The sequence below is a fragment of the Glossina fuscipes genome, unplaced genomic scaffold, assembly GCF_014805625.2.
Source record: "Glossina fuscipes isolate IAEA_lab_2018 unplaced genomic scaffold, Yale_Gfus_2 0, whole genome shotgun sequence".
Classification (NCBI taxonomy): domain Eukaryota; kingdom Metazoa; phylum Arthropoda; class Insecta; order Diptera; family Glossinidae; genus Glossina; species Glossina fuscipes.
In genome coordinates this window covers 13,373,261-13,383,652 of record NW_023998414.1, presented here as the reverse complement: position 1 = coordinate 13,383,652, position 10,392 = coordinate 13,373,261, and positions in this window count along the sequence as shown.

Below are 10,392 nucleotides of genomic sequence, written 5' to 3'. Positions count from 1 at the left end.
CAAAAGATGCATTGATGAGTGTGGACCTCGAAAGATAAGGACGCCATCACTTTACCACATGATTTAGAAAAAAAAAAAAAAAAATAGTTAAACGATTTCGAATATTGTGTACACATGCTGACTTTGCTACTTGACCAAATGGATTATCTTGAGGCATCATCATGGTCACCACTAGATGTCAATACACTTCATCTATTAAGTTACTCGCCGTATTTGTGCCAATCATAAAAACATGTATATACATAAGTATATATATATATATATACATATATATGTATATAGTTTGATAAGTTCAATACATGACATGGCAAAGAAATAGATCTGAAATTATTATGTTTGTGTAAATATCCTTTACCGGCCATAAAAGGCTTAAAGGCCGCTCGAAAGTTTCATTATACATTTTGTACCTTACACCACTTGTGGTACGGGGACATATTAAGTTTGCGCGGACGTATGCAATACGCAGAAGGACTTAAGATAGAGTCACCGTTTATTATAACGATCGATTTAAAAAATGATTCTGATTCCAATATATCCGCTTATATCTCCGTCTGTCCGTCTTGTTTTCTTGTGTTCAACGTGCATGTTGCAATTTTTGGAGACACTTCAATCAAATTTAGTACACTGATGTGTTTTGGTCTAACGGCAAACGCTATTGCAAATAATTCCAATCGGACCACTTTTTCAACCAATTCCCATAAAAAGTCTTATATTGAGACGTCGATCTCTGACTAATTGTAGGATATTTAATGATGGGTCATGCCCCACCATAATGTTTTCATTTATTCAAGTCCTTTCTGGCGGGGTGTATGGAAGAAAGGTAGTGTGGTGACAAATACTACTAATAGAAACTTTTCGTTCTTTTAAGCCACAATTGGGACTGTTCGCGAACACAAAATCATGTGTATTCCTGTTCGGGAAATAGTGCTAAGCGATAAGCTCGTTTAGCATAAGATATAAGTTTGATTTAAGTCATGTGGGGACGCCTGCATTTAGCATAATACAGCAAGCAGCCCTAGTTGGGGCGCTTTAAAGTGAACTAAAGTCACTTGCATGCATTTTAAATGAATTTCATCCTATCGAACGAATATTGCACTAACATTTTACGCACCCCTCCTCTATATGAAGGTTACTCCTTTCAATACAAATAATTCGTAAGCGAATTTGATGGGAAAACATCATCAAACACCTTATGAATCTGCATTTTGATCAGTATGTAAGATATGTAGTAATAATGTCATCTCAACTATTATTAACATTCAAAAAAATTCCATTGAGTTCGTTGCCGTGAGTTTTCATTATGGTGGTGGAAATGAATGCGGGTTTTGTGGATAGCGTATACAGAAAAGAGCGAACGCGCAAACAACCCAATTACTGGAGACCATCATCAATTGACTTAAAAGAATAACGAGTCATGCAGGAAGAGAGAAAGAGAATAATAAAAAAACTGTTATTACACTGATATATGCACTGATGAATGCATCTTTGTACATTCATTTTCCTAGAGATTTTCTTTTCTCTGTTTCATGCATATAAAATAAACAAGAATTATTGTTTTTTTTAAACTTGTATTAATGTATGCGTGTGTAGATTTGTTTCGTGTATAGGCCTCCTGCTCTATAAAGCATGCCAAAGTGTTTATGTTTTAATATTTACATACAAAATAATGCAACGCACCAGCCGACAGACAGGTAGGCAAACAAATATAACTACTACTACTACTACTACTACCGCTACTACGACAACTACTACTACTACTACTACTACTACTACTACTACTAATACTACTATTAGTATTAAAGATGTGAGCACATATTTGTACGCTTGTATAGATGTCAAAAATTATGCACATCTATGTGAATGTTTGTATGTATGCATTTGCATACTGTTATAAAATGTATGCATATATTATATACATACGCATACGCATACGCATACGCATACGTATACGTATACGTATATATATGTGGATGTGTGTGTGTGTGTGTGTGTGTATGTGTGTATGGGTCTGTCTTTGATGTGTATAGCATGTCAAGGCTGGCATATATTTTTTAACAAAATATTGAATAATAAAACAAAAACACCTGCGTAACACAAACATAGAATGGAAAATGCAAAAAAAAAAAAAAAAAAAAAAAAAAAAAAAAAAATACATGAAAATGAAATGACTGTAAATGACGTTTTATTCGTGGTTTGAAGTCAACCTTTAAATACTCACCAGTCTTAGCAATGAAGAGTAACGGGCAGTAACGGACATTAATGGTGAATTTCACGATCAACATTTAATCTTTAAAAGGTATGATTTATTTATGCTTAGCACCAAAACATATATTAGTATTTAAAGACGTAAAACTACTCATCGCCGGACCTGGGTGAATCAATGACGAAATCATTCTCATTATACTTATAGGTAAAACCAACTTAATTAATTGTTTTCTTTTTTTTCCAGAATTAATATACATGTATGTGTCTATCCGTCCTGATAACATTGCTGATAAGATGAATTCTCTCGGTAAGGGATTGACTTAAAATTTAACAAAGACCTAACAAAATGTATACAACTAAGTTGACATTGAAAATGGTCCAAATAGGTCAGAGGTCACATCTACAGTACAAAATATAAACTGGGACACCATTGTTCGTAAGACTTTAAACAAGAAAAAAAAGATATCGGCTCGTAACTCGATTATTATTATAAATAAAACGAACAAAAATTATCAGACGCACATAGATGGTTGCAGTGTGTCTGTGCAAAAGTAAAAAGGAATTTACGGCACTTTTCCAATATTACAGAGCGTCAATCTATCTAATTTTAATTTGATTTCTTTTGTTTGTGTGCTGGTAACCATAAAAGATTCGAGTGCAGTTGAATATAATTTTCTTACTGATTTGGTTTAAAATTTTTTTTTTTTGACATTTTTTGCCAAAATTGGACCTATAACACAGAAATATGAGGAAGAGCCAGTAACTCTAATATTGAAATATTTCACTAGAAATTCTTTTCGCAATTCAAATTGCCGTCTCTTCTTCTTCGCGCTCTCAATTACAAATAAATTGGGAAGGAAATGCCAATTAATTGTCAAAGATTTGTAAGATAGAATCAACTGGTATCGGGTGAAATTCGATATAATCAAAACTTTGATGGATCGTGACTTTCGTTCCCATTTTTTGTTCGATTTCCACATTTTCAGCAACACTTGTCCTCTCCGGCCATAGCTCATTTCATATATATTCAGTTTTCATATATTTTAGTCTGACAGGTAGTCGCCGATTTATGCTGACGTTGCCGCGAGTTTTCGCTACGTCCACACTATTATAAAAATTTTCATCATAACTATTATACCAATTTTTCGGACTACAATTTGAAATTACAGATATACTCTGTGTTAGATTCGTGTATCATTCCATTTAAAATTTCATAGTTAACTAGTTTCATAGGCCTCTATACTCTGGCTGATAATGGTCGAGAAATTTTGAGTGACACGAAATTGAAAATGATCCGTTATCCGAATGCACAAATGCATGAATGCTGGCGGGAATCGCGTGAAATTTAATGAAATGCATAAATATGTGCGCAGGGTCGGTAAGGTGTTAAAATGCTCTCCTTAATTCCGGACAAATTACTAAAGCGATTTTTGAGATAAAAGAAGCACGTGACTCTGGTGACGATGTGAGTGTCAGATTTTTGCAATTATCTAAACTGGTTCAAGAAGTATTCTCGGTGTTCGTTCCCGATGCTGTTTCAGTTTCTCCTATATTTTCGGTACGAATATACACAGATCACAATTATTTCTTCCCCCTGACCTTTTTATTGTCTACGCTTTCTATCTTCATATTTGTAGCTTTGGCAATCCGATAATAAAACGGGATCATAATGCTAAGATTGTGATAGGATTAGTCGTCATCTCGCAACCTAGAATTGAAAGGATATTAAAAAAAAAAAACAAACACTGATTGTACGATATTCGAAGGTCTTCTCATCCAAATAAAATTTGTCGAAAACATTTCTTTTTTTTTTTTTTTTTTTGGTATGTTGAACAGAGATGGACAACATTTCTTATCATTACATGCTTTGTCAAAAAAAATTTTTTTTTTTTTTTTTAATTGCAATCAAAAAAATTAAAAATAATCAAACTAACGTATCCAGTAGTGTTAGTGTTATAATTAAAATTAATTTTTATCGTTTAAAATGGTAAACGAGTGTTTTGCAATGTTTTCGCGTCAACGGATTGAGAGCTCAATTTATTACTACGATCTTCAATAGTTACGGTATAGTCAGAAAAAGATTAATTTGTTTTCTGCTTTTTTCTCAGCTACAGTGGTCACAACCTATCAAAAAAAAAAAAAAAAATCCATCGTCAAAATTCCAAATACCGCTAAAGCACCACACAATCTGATAACAAATAATATTATAATACTGTTCGGAATAAATTGGATGCAAATACTTGCGAGTTGAAAACTGGTTTATAAATCATTTTTCATGCAAGCAATACGTTGAACGATCAAATTTTGTTCATTTTGTTTTGTGAAATTCAAATGAAATAATTGGCAATAAACGTTGTTGCGTAATCGCACACTCTTACTTCTCTCATCTTCTAAATATTTCCATATATGCCAAGTCTCACTCAACTAGTCTCCGCAAGGCAATCACTTTTAATTCGATGAGAAGTGCATTTTTCCCTTAAAAATTGTAGTAAATCAACGGACAACAGCAATAATTGCTGTCGCGGACTATAGCAAAAAAAAAAAAAACTGTCTGTTCCAAAATAATTTAAAAAAAAATAAATAAAGATATTTTATTAAAAGTATTGATTGCCTTTTGCTCGCAGCGCACATTTCTCATCTTTCTGAAAAAATATTCATAACAATTGGGCTGAGACTGCCAGTTAACGAAACCGTAGAGTCATACGAGCAAACAATAAATCATCAAGTGACACCATTTTTAATCAGACGACGTAATATAGAATATGATTTGCTGATATAAGTGCTACGAATTTTTTTTCTTTTTTGGGCGAACTTTATGATGTCATGGCTTATGGCATATGCCGCCCGTTTCTGGACTCAGTTGCATTAGTTGTTATTGAGAGCGGTTGGTAAAAATATTCTAGATCGCGTCCAAGCATTGAGCTTAGCATCTATTGTTTATCATCCTCGAAGCAGTCGCAACAACTCATCGAAAACTCGACTCTGTTTACGCGCTCCCAAGCGCTATATCGTTCACCGTTCAACGCGATAACTTATACGCGTGTTGGCATAGCTTGGAAATAGAAAAGTCACTGTTTGTCAAATGCTCATTGGGAAAGGAAAATCACCTCTTCGGCAAGCACCTAAACGAGATCAAATATGCGAAGCAGGACTTGCGAACGAATAAAGTTTGATTTTGTACTCAAGCCTTGGTTGTATCAATTTCAATTTACGAATGCCTAGGTGAGTAAAAAACAAAAAAAAAAACAAAAAATGTACTCTACTTTCATGAGCCTAAGAGAGGAGGGAATCTTTTACTCTTTTACGAAAACATGAACCGGGAACAATATGCACTTTAATGGAGTCAAAAGCCTTCCAAAACTAATTAGTTTATTGGATTCGCCAATTAACAAAAGAGACTAAAGCCATCGGCGAGTGTGAATCATTTGGTTTTCCTATGCAATTGAGTTGAGAGAACGAAAAGCAATGATACCATGATGTTCGCATTATCGCTTCTAATTGTGTTATTATACTTAACAGTACAAGTCAAATGTAAAAATCTGTTTGCGGCCGTCACAGTAAAAGTGGATCAAATTTCGTTTCGTTCGAATTGCGGCCTCTTCGCTCTATTTGAAATTTACCGCACGAACCTCGTACACAAAAGTGCATATTTGTGCAAAAACGTGTCATATTATACCGTATATGACTTAAAGCTCTATTTGCTCGGTGTATAGGATAGATAAATAGTGTTTGCATTCGGTTAAATGGAAGCGAGATGAAACTTAAACACTTGCAGCGGTTGCTTTTTAAAATATATATATATATATATATGTATATATATAGAAAATAAAGTGTAGATACATACGAATATATATATTTAGTTAACTAAATATATTTAGGTGTCGATGCGTGTATAAATGAACACATCGCTTTTGCATTCGTGCAATTATTGGAATAAATAAATAACAAATACGGAATGTTATTCATTAAAACAAATTGAACCTAACTCGCTCGTTTAATTGTAGTTGTGCTCTATTTGACCAAAAATAAACACAAACCTATCTATAGAAACATTTTTATACATTTATACATGTATACAGTGCTCTCTTATTAACTTATTCATAATGAATTTTATTCAATTTTCAAATATATATATATGAATAACTCTTCTTATGCATGCGAACATCTTTAAAGTTAAATATATATATATATATATATTTATATATTCTTGGACATATTATAACAATCTTTAGTTGTTTAATCTATTCGCCTGAGTTCTATTTAACTGAGAAATGGGTACGTGTTGCCTACGGTTGTGAGCTCACAACAGCAACACTTAGTTATTTACATTCCGTTATCCGTAATTCTGTCCGGTTTCAATTTTCATCTTCTTTTAGCGATAATTCGTAATAATATTTTCCATTCATAATTCTCTTTTAATATGTAGCGATTAGTTGTTAACGTTAGCAGTGTACCCTATAAACGATCGATTGCCTTATGAACTATGAATTATTTTTTCGAAACTTATCCCATCACTTTAGAATAATTTCAGGGAAATTTTCATTGGCGGGAACTTTTTAAAGAAATGAAAATTCACATATGCGCAGTAGTTGTGAGAAAAGTGTTGCATTTTGCATAAAATTGGATTAAAAAGATTTGGATTTTTTTTTTTTTTAATTTTTTTTTATAAAAAAATTCTTACTGCTGACTGAATTCAAATTTCATTTATATGCACGAAAGAATTATTTAAGCGAATTGCTTTATGCTATAGTATCGGTCAGCTAAGTAAAATGTACTGTGCGCACCTACATACTTGTAAAGCTATTAATAACAAATTACATAATTGAGATTGGACGTTGCTGTTAGCAACCACGAGCAGAGTTTACTAATCCTGTCATTTCATTTATAAACGCCTAAATATACAGTTAGCATATACTTAACAATAAGCTAGACTGGCTTAGCCGTGAGTTGTGAACATGAACATGCTATGTAAATTTAAAATACAAAAACAAGCAGACAAGATTTTAATGTTTTACATTATTTTGATAGATTCAGCACCGAAGATAACTAATACATAAATCTGTGATTTCATTCGAAGCGAGTAAAAAATTGAAGGCTACACAAGTCTGGGCTTAGATCGTGAAAATGGCAAAAGAAAAAATTCTCACTGTATAATAATTTCATTACTAATCAAATCTGTTACTTAGAAAGTTTAGGATATGTGGACTATGCGTGGAACCGGAGAATGAAAACTTTCTTCTACTTGCATAAGCATGAGAGCTTATGTTGTATGTTATCGATTTCTAGAGTAATTTTGTTCTTTAATATATCGGCTGTTGAGTGCGTTGGGTGCGTTAAACTCGACCTGAGCCTAAGTTTATCACGGTCGTCCTGTTCCGTTCTACTCATTTCATGCATTTCATACATTTGCTTATACTCTTTACATAGTGGATCGTGGATAGGTATTAAATTGTCAGTCATTATTGTATGTTAATTGATACTTTTGCGACTAGTGTGGATTCTCCTGATTATTTTTCAATCAGTTTTCCAATTTTAATGCACCGGCATATAATTGGTTTTAACTTATGCTTAAATTAAATTCTCTCTCCTTTCCCATTAAACGCATTTAAAATTGATTTAATCGATCAAATCCATTTGTTTAGCATCCTACATGACATCCTATAAACCCATATATATGTTTCATGTAGTACGTCATCTCCTTAAGGGACAACAAGATCAAGGTAAATCTCTCAAGAAGTTCTTTTTTGTTTTTTTTTATCGGCTTAATAGATGCTGTGAAGCTTTTGAAGTCAGGGTAAATAAATTCATAAACTAAAAGCAAATGTGTTCTTGATCTTTCTTAAGCGGTTCAAAAAAGTTATTTGCGTTCGATAAAGTCCTGCTAAGAAGGTAGGAAGCCAAATTAATATCTTACTTGTTCATTTCTAACTTCTTTAATACACTGCCCAACATTTGTCTTTGGGAAAGTGTTTATATGCATTTCATCGCCTTTAGATTTGACGCGGAGAGCGTTTCGAGAGGTGTTAATGCTTCCCCCAGGAAATTAAAAGTTTACCGTGAATTCTTCCATCTCAGCTATGAGTTCTAGTCTAGAATAATGAATGAATGAATATTAATTCGATAAGCACTAGTAAATAGTTTTGTCATTTTCTTTGTCATTTCGTAAAACGTGAAAACTGTACAATACTGTACAATACTGTACAATACTGCTTTCGTTAGACGCAGTAAAAGTGACATGTTTTACCGTAATTTCTTCGAAAAAAGTGAATGAGGAGTAATTTTATTAGACTTGAAATAGCAGGCATAAGGTAAGGCCTCGAAACACGATTTTTCAACACGGCACGGACAGTATCTTGAACAGTTTGAATTCTTTCACTAAGGCATTTACTATGAGATTTAATAGAGATACGAACGTATGAGATTTTCGCCAAATAAATTTAAACATTTTTCATTAAAGAATGATTGCCTCCTCGAAACGTGTAGATATTTTGTAAATGTAGTCTATAGTCTAACGAGAGATTTATATTATTCGAGTTTGTGTAGCGTGCAAACAAAGAAAATTGAAATTGAAAACGTATTTATTTTTATTGATTTTCTAAAGTAATTTATTTAATTATGTTAATTGCGCTGCAATATGGTTATAAGCTGTCTATAGATGTACGTTGTCTGCCAGTTTACCGCGCAACTTATGGGAAGAATATGTAATAACGATTTGGATGGGAATTCGCTCGAACTTCATGTATATATATGCAGAAGTAAAAATAATAGGAAAGAGAAATGAATTAAACTCAAGTAAAATGAATTAGTTGAAGAGTAAAATACGTTTAAGGGCATGCGAAGACAATTTCACTTGAAATGATTATAAATTCATTGTCTATTTTATTCAGTTTTCAATTTCCTGACAAATAAACTGATTTCTGGTGAAACGAGTTTGTCTATGTATAGCCAAGGGCATCGTTTCTCTGCTTATTATAAATAAAACAAACAAATAAATGTCAAGCTTATGTCAAAACATCAACAGCCAACAAACATTATCACAAAAGCAATGACAGAAGAAAGATGCGACAACAAACTATGATAATTATGCAATCACTGTCTAACGTGATAGCAATGTAAATGTGTTTACGGAGACAACAAGCAAATTGTGACTGATTGTACGTGTAGACAATACATATGCAATTTAAAGATGCCGATGATGGATTCTCTCGCACGGCACAATCCCAGCATAAACGTAACGTCGTTTAACGAAAAGAAGGAAAAAAAATAAAGAAAAAAAAAAAAAAAGATTTCCTTATTTAATTTCTTATGCTTTGATTTGAGTACTGAACCGACCCGAACTTTTCCTCTCAGTCGCTGCTTAAGTTAGTCTCTGCAATACGCATTACACTCTTTTGCACTTTTTAGATGGGCGAAGGGAAAAATCTAAAGTACGGAATTCATCGTTAAATCTCTCTGTTCTTTACATCTTCGGATTACCGCTTTTTGAAAAATTAAAAATATCTCATCAAAATTCAACGAATTTTATTTTATTTTTTTGTTCTAATTTATCGTTCGACGCACATGCAAAATTTAATTTTATTTTTGTTATCGTAAATGCACAAAACCAAATTTCCCCTTCGGCACTGATTTTTAATAACAACTTTTCTTGTTTCACTTAAATCCCGTTTAGTTAGGGTTAATTATAATTACGAGACACGCATCCGTACAGGTATTAATAGTCAATTTTCTGTACACATCTGACGTAAATAGATTAACGCCTAGCATGGCATAACGGAAATTACCGCAACCTAGTGTTCGTGTAATACCTTCAGGCATACACTCGCTTTATGTATGCAATTTACAAATTCAAGTTTATAATTAATCACAAACTTTCGGTTAAGCACTTTGTGCATCTTGTCAAATAGCAGAGAATATATTTCACTTTTTTCCGAATTAGATCACATTAAAGCAAATTAATGCAAGAGAAAGATGCTCACGTTTATATTTACAAAGCATTTCATTGTCATGGCGATGGGGTTTTGCATTCATCGCGTTTAGATACGTCATTGCTAAATGTCTCTAAACAATGCCATCTTTTTCATAATCCCCAGCATCATCAGCATCGAGTATGACAAGAGAGCTATGGATGCTTGCAGCAGCTGGAAGGAGGCGACAAATTTTCCATAAAGGGTTGTTAGCATCAACTCC